The sequence below is a fragment of the Adiantum capillus-veneris genome, chromosome 13, assembly GCF_014529385.1.
Source record: "Adiantum capillus-veneris isolate H3 chromosome 13, ASM1452938v2, whole genome shotgun sequence".
Classification (NCBI taxonomy): Eukaryota; Viridiplantae; Streptophyta; class Polypodiopsida; order Polypodiales; family Pteridaceae; genus Adiantum; species Adiantum capillus-veneris.
Window position 1 is genome coordinate 87,261,184 of NC_140943.1, and position 10,148 is coordinate 87,271,331.

Below are 10,148 nucleotides of genomic sequence, written 5' to 3' on the forward strand. Positions count from 1 at the left end.
AAAAACGGTATGTCGGTTGGCCAATGGCCGGTAGTCAATGGCTAATGGCCGGTGGTCGAAATTCAATGGCCAGTGGGAGATGATCGAATTCAATGGCCAGTGGCCGATTTCAAGATGGACTTGTCCTCTCAGCCACACATGGGCGCATTGGAGAGTCCAAGTTGGACTTCTCAACACAAGGGCGGCTACACACGGCTGCCTCTCATGTGAGGGGGTAGCCCTTTTGGCCTATAAAAGGAGGCCTCTTCTACACACAAAAATGGATTGTGAAGCATTGTGGTGCATTGTGAAGTTGATGTGTGAGGTGGTGAGAGTGAAGCAAGGCAAGAGCTCCAAAAGGGTATAATCCCTTTGTAACTTACTTCTTGTTTGAAGTACTAAATCCATTGAGTGGCTGATTTTTTGTGGACGTAGCCCAGATTGGGTGAACCACGTATATCGTGTACTCTCTCTCTCTCTCTCTCTCTCCTCTATAATCTCTCGTGTGTGAAAATTATCTCTCTCCATTAATTAAACTACTCAAATATCTATTTAGGTACGTCCTATTTCCTAACAACTGGTATCAAAGCAAGGTTTTCTCATAGCTAAAGTTTCTCAAGGAAAGGATTTCTTGAACTGAGTGGGAGTAATGACGGAGGAAGGGAAGCTCAAGATCGAGAAGTTCAAAGGCAAGAACTACCAACACTGTAAGATGCAGATTGAAGACTATCTCTGCCAACCTTTATTTGCCACTAGGCGGTCCTGCAAAGAAGCCCTCAACAATGGCAAATGAAGCTTGGATTGTCCTTGGTCAAAATGCATTAGAAACAATCCGACTAAGCTTGGCGTCAACAGTGGCCTTCAACATTTTGACGATGAAGACCATGGAGGACTTGATGAAGTCACTTGACGGCCTCTACGAGAAACCATTGTCATCCAATAAGGTATTTCTCATAAGCGCTTGTTCAATCTAAAGATGGCATAGAATGGTTCAGTTGTAGAACACCTAAATGTCTTTATCACCAACGTAAGTCAACTTTGATCGATGAAAATCAATTTTGATGATGAAGTTTGTGCTCTCCTTATTCTATTGTCTCTAGTGGATAGTTAGGATACCCTTGTGATGGTTGTAAGTAATTCTATTTTTGGCACAAATACTCTCAAGTTTAATGATGTTGTGGGTGTTCTCTTAAGCAAGGAAATGTGAAGGAGAAGCATATGAGAATCATCAAGTGCTGCACTGTCAACTCAAGCTAGGAAAGGTGCATACAAGTGAAAATCCTGCTTACATGTTTACAAAGATGGTCAACAAGGAGAAGTTGAGCTCTGCTCATCTTCAATCGGCATTCAAGCTTCACCAAAATATTCCTTTTTTTCAGAATATTATGGCTGGACGGTGGCCAAAAAGTGGCCAAAAAACGCGATCGCTTAGCCGGTGGTCGGTGGTCAAAAGTCAATGGCCAGTGGGCAGTGGCCGATTTCAAGATGGACTTGTCTTCTCAACAGCGGCCACACATGGGCACATTGGAGAGTCCAAGTCGGACTTGTCAACACAAGGGCGGCTACTCAGGCTACCTCTCATGAGAGAGGGCATCCCTTTTGGCCTATAAATAGAGGCCTCTTCTACACACAAAAACGGATTGCGAAGCATTGTGGTGCATTGTGTGAGGTGGTGAAAGTGAAGCAAGGTGGGATCTCCAAAAGGGTATAATCCCTTTGTAACTTACTTCTTGTTTGAAGCACTATACCCATTGAGTGGCTGCTTTCCCATGGACGTAGCCCACATTGGGTGAAACACGTATATCCTGTGCTCTCTCTCTCTCTCTCTCTCTCTCTCTCTCTCTCTCTCTCTCTCTCTCTCTCTCTCTCTCTCTCTCTCTCTCTCTCTCTCTCTCTCTCGTGTGTGTGAAAATTATCTCTCTCCATTAAGTAAGCTACTCAAATATCTATTTAGCTACATCCTATTTTCTAACAGCGACGGCCAAGATACAAGCGGTTGAAGGTGGGTGCAAATGCCTAAGGGGTAGTGTCATGTATTCTTTTCTCATTTTGGGGCTCTCGGTTTGAGGCCACAACAACGTCAAAAAGCGGTGAGGATTGTGGAGTTTGAGGTTGGCACGGAGGGCTCCTAGCCGGCTGGACTTTACAATTTGGATGTGAGGTTTGTGACAATAAGGAGAAAAGAATTTATTTTTGAAAAAATTTAGGAGGGGTCTTCGACCACCACCATGGGGGAGTTGATTGGGAGGATGCCACGTGGCTCTCAAATAAGCCCATATGCACAGCAAGGTGCACAATTTGAAGGCTATAAAGCCTATGCCACGTCTATTAGTGATAGTATAAGGTGATGGAGAGCATGGGGAGTGCCAACAATGCCGACTTTGCCATACTTCTCACTGTTGGTGCTATATGCATAGCCAGAGGTGGTGCTTGTGGCGTTTTTGAGGTGCTTCGAGCGTCTTTAATGGTTGTAGGCAATGCACTGACAATGCTGGTCGGCAACTGGTGGTGCTATAGTAGATGTTGTAGTAGTTCCACCTAGTGGCCGTTCTTGTATGCAAGGGGCATTAAATTTTTGAAGGCAAAGGAAGGTCTCTCCCCACTAGTAACATCGCTAGTGCAAGGGAGGGAGAGGTGTGAGAGGAAGAGAGAGATGAGATTGAAGGGCTTCCAAAGTAGGTAATGAGGGTGGATTTGAGAGTGTAAGTCAAAGGGTAATTGTAAGATGAGAGAGAGAGAGAGAGAGAGAGAGAGAGAGAGAGAGAGAGAGAGAGAAATAAAGTGAAATTCCCAATGTGCCCAAGGGCACTAGCAAACCCCCCCCCCCCCCCCCCCCCCCCCCCCCCCCCCCCTTCAAAGCAAAAGAGAGCATATGGAGAGTGAGCAAGCAAGAGGGCACCACCCATTCAAAGATTTCCAAATGAGGGTGCCAAATGGACCAATCAAAAGATGGTTTCTAAAGCTGTGAGAGCCCGCTTATAAAGGGATTTTCAAATCATTTCTAAGGGCTTTTTGAGCCGTTTTCAAGCATGCAAAGTGTGAGTTTATGTTGACAAAGGGGCATGCCGTTCAAACCTTTGAGTGTTTTTTTATGGTATAGCCATTGTGATGGCCTTGGCAGCTTTATATGTGTTCTCTGGAACCAAGATCAAGCTATTGTTGCCCAATTTTGGTGTCATTTCCCCTCCCCCCTTATCTTTCTCATACTCTTGTGTTATCCTACGATGTCAACAGTGTGGATGTGTGTGCCCCCCAAACCGATGGTGTTTTGTGTGCGTGTGTTGTGTTTTGGTCGTGCTAAGTGTGTGATCAATGGGAAATGTACAGGCGGTGGTATGCTAGTGTGAGTAGTATCTTTTGAAGGTGACTTTTGAGAGAACGGGGGTGCTGTGAATGCCCAAAGCTATAGAGAGGCATTGTGTTGGGTGTGTTCCCGAAGTGTTTCCCCATTCCCCCTCTCCAACGCTATGCCTTGGATGCCCGAGTTCTATCCTAATGAAGATTTTATGGACTTTTTCTTGGGGTTGGTTATGCTCAAAGGCTTCCCTCTCTAGCTTCATGACTATGTGGATTCCATAGCTGCTATGTTGGGTGGGTGCTTTTCATTCCAAAACTCCAGTGAGTAAGGTTGAGTTTGGATATAAAGGTTTTTGTTATGTGGAATATGAGTCAACCAATTCCCAAGCATCTAAATTTGAGTATGGGAAGTTTTGGTGCCTTCCAACAAGAGTTAGCATTTTCCTCGTTTCCAAATGCCTACTATGAGTGCCACAAAATTGGGAACTATGCTAAGTATTGTCCCAAGGTGGAAGTTGCTTGCAATCAGATTAAGCCCTCTGGAGGTGACCTAGGCCAAAAGATAAGGCCAGAGAATAGGATCAGATGTGCAAACAGGTGGCTAAAGAAATGAGTTGCTCATCACTGGAGATGCAAGAGAAACCAATTGAGCCAATCTAACTTGCAGGTAGTGAGACAAGCAATGAGACAATAAGCTCATCTGATGAGATGTAAGATAATCAGAGTTGCTCGTTAATTCTTCTAAAGAGACACCGATTGAATCTGGCCAAGCGAGGAATCCCAATCCTCGAGCGAGTACTTCCAAGCGCACAAGAAACCGAGCGAGTGCATAAAATGAAAAAAACTTTATGAAGACCTCAATCATTACTCTATAGAGGATAGTGTAGCAAGTAAATACAAAAACCAACATAACCTTGGCACACCCCCCCCCCCCCCCCATGGTTCAGCCCGGATGCGGGATATTTTTTGTTACCCCAAAAAAATGGTGCAAAAACCTCATGCATAATATCATGTGAGCCATCATTAATGAATCATACATACTTGGTTCAATTCTTCTAATTTCCCATACCTTCTTTGCAACCTTTACCTTGGGCCAATACACTGTGTATCCCTATGTGCAGATGCATATCCTCTACCACCAATGGGTTCAATGATTGTAACAGACTCGGGCTTATAGCTATCCTCCTCCAATACCACACTTACGTCCACAAAGATTAGCCTCTTCTTCTTCACAACTTTTTGTCTTATATTTGACCTATTCAACTCTTGACTTTGCAAACCCATTTTTGCCATCGGGATAATTTTTCATTATTTTACACTATTTTTCTAAAAATCTAAGCGACCCTTTTCCTTCTTCTCTTGCTCTCCTGCGGCATTTTTGCTTCAAGGACTTCCCACAATGTGTGTGTGTGTGTGTGTGTGTGTGTGTGTGTGTGTGTGTGTGTGTGTGAGAGAGAGAGAGAGAGAGAGAGAGAGAGAGAGAGAGAGAGAGAGAGAGAGAGAGAAACTATGAGGCACAACAAGATGTGTACATATTTCATGATGTGATTCCATTCAAGAGGTAGAGTGGTGAAGTGGTTTTCATCTTAGATTCCAAAGAATATAAAGGGAAAAAGGAATGTCTTCTAAATGTTGCAGAATATGTCCTGACGATTCAATGAAAATCGTCGAAAGGCAAAATCATGTGCATATGCCTTTGTGAAGATTAACATATTGGTTGCTCCCGGTGCTTGCATTTTATGTAGCCACTGATGCATGGTCCATGCGCGCTTGTCCTGATGCCTATGTTTTATATAACAACTCCCTCTCTCGCTCTTGAGTTCTCAGCTCTCCTCGTCGGCTATATATTTAAGGTCTCTTGGGATAGTTTCCTACGACGTTAAAACACTCCTTCTCCTCCTCCTCCTCCTCCTCCTCCTCCTCTCTCTCTCTCTCTCTCTCTCTCTCTCTCTCTCATCGATGTACGTAGAGGGGCAAAAGGCAGGACTAGTTGCAACGGGTATACCTTTCTCCATATCGGTATTCAAGAAAAAGCATTTTTTCAAACATACAGAATTCCTTTCCTTGTATTTAGCAAGAGAAAATTTCAAAAAATTAGGTTTGTTTTGCAGATTTTTACACTATTTCTCTAGAATCTCTCCTTTTTCCCTTGCCCTCAACTGGACGGCACAATATTAACCTGAGACACATTTTTCCCAAACACTGCTCCACATAGAGTCGCTTATGCTCTCACCTGAAGCCTTGTAGGTGGAGGGGCATGAAGAGCTCTCTCTCTCTCTCTCTCTCTCTCTCTCTCTCTCTCTCTCTCTCTCTCTCTCTCTCTCTCTCTCTCTCTCTCTCTCTCTCTCTCTCTCTCTCTCTCTCTCTTTTCTGGGGCTACGTAGATGCAAATGGGGGGCCTTTCTCAACAGCGGCTTCAAGTGTCATGCTAAAGCAGCGGTGGCTGAAGAAAGGTGTCCTGCTTTGATCTGTAAGCCAAGGGGGGGGTGTATGGTATCAGGAGGCGAGGAGGGAAGAAGGCGGAGAGGGCGACTATGAAAGAGAGTTCAAATTTGTAAGGGATAACAAGCCGGGGCTGCTCCCACACAGCATGGGTGGGGCCTTTTGTTTCTCATGGTCATTTTAGGTGTCCTTTGCTACTTCTATACTGCAACATCCGACCTCATCATCAGTCCCAGCTTCTTGCGCAAGTTAGTGGTCCAAGTTGCTTGCAACGCTACTTATCATGCACTCTATGTCGGGGCCACCTCCTGTGCCGACCCTTGCCCCTTAACATAGGCCAAGATTGCAAAGCACGTCCTGTAGAGCGGGGACCTCTGGCTTCTTCAGTGTCTTGCAATTGTGAAGATGCACAAGCATCCTTTCCCCTCTCAATTCTTACTCAACCAATCCCAGCTGCTTGCAGCCCTTCTAATCCCGCCTCTAGTTCTCTGATATTTGCGTGCATGCCTGCAAAGAAAACAGCAGCATGGCCACGTTCTTGAAGGATAGCTCCAAAGAACAGATCGTTGCAATAGGCTCCACGGGACAACTCGCCGCGGTGGGCTCCAAGAAGCTCCAATCATCCAAGAGGGCACACACACACGCCACAATATAGTCAAGTTTTTGAAAAAACGTTTTTTGAAAGACTATTTAGGACCACACGCCAGCGTGCGGTCCTTGCAGTAGGTACCACCTATGGTACCTACTAGGAAAAATACAAAAAACAAGAAGAATCTGGCGTGGATGCCAATTCTGATCGAAGGGAAGAAAGGAAAAGCAGAAGTCGTGTAGCCGGTGGGTGGACCGAAGCAGAGGTGTGGGTTTGAAGTTATTTTTTAATTAAATCAAAGGTGTGGAGAGACATCTCTAAAAGTAGTTGGCTAAGGTGGTTAGCGCTAAGATATTTGGGCAGATCCAATTAAGTTCAAATGTGCTCATTGATTGTGGGTTTTGCTCCTCTACGTGCGCCAAGGCAGGAAATGGATTCGAATCTTGGATCTCAAAAAATTTGTGTACAATATAATATAGGAACTGCCAATAGAACCCCCTAGGACTCCTTGCAGTAGTGAGGATTAAATCCTCTCTCCAACAAAAAAAGTTAGTAGATTTCATTGTTTTTGGTCCACATCAAGGGCCCTTGTTAGACGTTAGCTCTCTATTGTATGCATATTTTAATACTCACTACTGCAAGCACCGCACGCCGACACGCAGTCCTTGGAGTAGTGAGTATTAAAATATGTAGTGTGATAGTGATTGGTTGATAGAAGCAATCACCTAGGGCACATGTGGATTTTCCGCTACGCCTGATCGGTGAGATGGAAAGTGGCCGGTGAGAGTCGTGGCGCGGTGAGAGAGAGAGAGAGAGAGAGTATCTCATATAAAATTAGGGCTGGTGGAATTCATCGTGCAATCAAACATTCCCAAGAAAACTTTGATGCAAGGTGAACTTGACTCTGTAGACTTTCAGTGCAAGGAGTTTTACAATCTCTCTCTCTCTCTCTCTCTCTCTCTCTCTCTCTCTCTCTCTCTCTCTCTCTCTCTCTCTCTCTCTCTCTCTCTCTCTCTCTCTCTCTCTCTCTCTCTCTCTCTCTCTCTCAGCCCACTTCAGTCCAGATGGATGCTAAGCACTGAGCGAAGAGAAAGAGCACGTGGAAAATGCCCCTGCAGAGGAAGTTGATGATGCAAGACCTGCAACTAAGAAGGAAGACACAGGTGCCGCATCATCAAGCTTGATGTCGTTGCTGTCAATACCGGCAAGGAGAATGAGGATGTTCTCATTGACCTAAAGGCCAATTAGCTATACCAAATTGATAAGGACGGCAACCAATGGAAAGAGAGAAGTATGGGGCAGGTGAAGCTAGTCCATCATAAGAAGACCAAAAACATTTGATTGGTCATGAAATCTATGCAAATCACACAATCGTTCCCTCTATGAGCTTCTTGTAGGAACATTAGGGCAGTGACAAGGCTTGGGTCATGCATGCCTCTCATTTTGCAGAAGGAGAGTTGATAGAGGAAATGTTTTACATTTTCTTTGGAGTGTGGAAAATGCTCAAGCATTTTTTAAAAGCTTTTGAGGCTGCTCAAAAGGAGATGTCGGGCGCCCCAAGGGGGGTGGGTGAGTTTCTTGAGGGACTCAAAGTTGGCAACAAGGAGGCCAAGGGTGAGTAAGTGAAGGATGAAGTTGAGGACTCGACGTCACCAGAGAAGAAAGTTGTGGCACTAACTATTTTCTTTGTTTCCTAAGAGTTTTGACATTTTGTATGGAGTGGACAATGTAAATCATAAATAAGATCTTTCAGTGTTTGATGGTTCATTGGTATTGCATTTGGAGTTATTTATTTTCAAAAAGGCATTAAAATCGCAAACCTATGTGTTGCCTCTGTTTTAAGTTGTTGCATCTGCGTGATATTTTTCATGTTTATCCATCTCATTATGTGAAAATGTTGAAATTTTATGACTTATGTACACATAAACGAGTAGATTTGTGCGGCTCTTTATGCATGTCTACGAGTGATCGAAAACTAAGATTTTGTTACAAATTTAAGAGTTTCAATGGTAATGATAGTGTACTCTTTCGGTTTGCACCAACATATGGATCACATACTATAGTTGCTATGTTGATTCAATTCTCTATACACTTCAATTGTCATCAAAAGCTGATTTTATGATGTTTCTTGGATGGGGCTGAAATATTGTATTTATAAATGCCACATAAAAGAAGGCATTGGACAGTATCTACGTTTAGCTGGATGCTTCATCATTTGACGTTTCTTATCTATTGTAGGATCTAAGTATATCCTTTGAAAATTTTTTAGCTTGGTGTTCAAACTAACAATTTCCTCAACCTGGTTGGAGAGGACCACTTAGTACGCATGATGTAGTACTCATTATTGAAAGCTTTGAAGTTGTTAGGTAAGGAACATCAATGAAGCATAACGCTTTTTTTTATTTTTTGGTTATTGAACTTATTGTAATTAATTAGTTGGCTTGCAAGAATCACTATTATCATGATAATATTTTAATGGAAGTGCATGAGTTTTTTGAAGGACTCCAATGATACTTTCATATCAATGTGGTTTTGAGTCGTAGTGCAGATTCAGCTCGCATAGGGTTCGCGAGTTCGAAGATCGCTTGCCGGCCAATACAAAATACTCTTATAGGGATAGATATGAGAATTGGAGGATTGTATTATATACCTTGTATGAGGGGCGTCGTCGTTTTGGTAGGAGCATTCGTTGTGTGGTCCATGGATTCTATGAGTACCAAATGCAACATCTTGAAGATTGTCGTTTTGAAGTTGCAGTTGTTTTGTTAGTTAAGATTTAGTGGCTTGCAAAAAAAAAAATCTTTAGAGACGAATGTTAGGTTATGCTAACAAAGACTACTTACAGTAATGGAAGTGGATTGTTGTTTTTCTTATAATCTCCCTTTCCCCGTCTCTCTCGCTCTCTCTCTCTCTCTCTCTCTCTCTCTCTCTCTGTGCCCCCACCTCATGTGTAACCTTTTAAGTTTATGTTCTATAGTTGTTATGTTCATTCAATTCTCTATGCACTTTTTATTGCCGCACAAAGTCAATGTGATTTAGGTTGATACCATAAAGCATTATTGCACATAATAAATCATTTAAGATATGGTTGTCACTACCTTGAATTGTATGCATAAAGAATACTTACACATGTTATTCTTTTAAAGAAGGGGGGAGGGGGGTTACACAAAATTAAGTGATACTCCTTCTTGGCCGTAGCAACGCGTGGGTCACATACTAGTACTATATATGAAGCAACTTAAATTTTTCAAGGAAAGAGAGACCTCCATGTGTCACTCACTCTTCATTTAAGAGAAAACCTTACAAAAACTCTATTCTAAAATGCAAAAATCACTCACTCTTCGTCTAAGAGAAAACCTTACAAAACCTCTATTCTAAAATGCAAAAGTAAGGGTAGGAAGATTTAAAATGCAAAATTGAATAGTAGCATTGGAGGAAATGAAAAGACTTTTGGGAATGGAAAATCAAAGACTTTCTACTTTACACAAAGTAATTGTACCACTTTGTGTACAATTACTGGGTGGTATATTGGGTTTGTCGTGCAAGTCATTAATTAATTAACAGCGAAGATTCTCCGGCCTCTCATTCGCAAAAGAAAAACTACTGTGTTGTCGCATTCCCATGCAATGCCTCCATCCCCACACCTCGCGCTCGACTTCATCCTTGTCCTCTGTCATTCTAGGTCCGAATGGTCTCCATGCCTAGCTCACAGACACAGAGCGACTGTTGCTTGCTGCTCCTCCAGGAGTCCTCCCCACACAGGAGCGAATGGCTATCGCGAGCCCTCCACACATGTCGCTACTCATTGTTGGTCCAAGACCTGCCTACGAGTCGTCCACCA

General features: G+C 43.2%; 1 pseudogene; it reads left to right on the top strand.

Annotated features, from left to right (window-relative positions):
• The first annotated feature begins 2,335 nt into the window (after window positions 1-2,335).
• On the top strand, window positions 2,336-8,004 carry LOC147444399 (ran-binding protein 1 homolog c-like; annotated as a pseudogene).
• The last annotated feature ends 2,144 nt before the right edge of the window (window positions 8,005-10,148 follow it).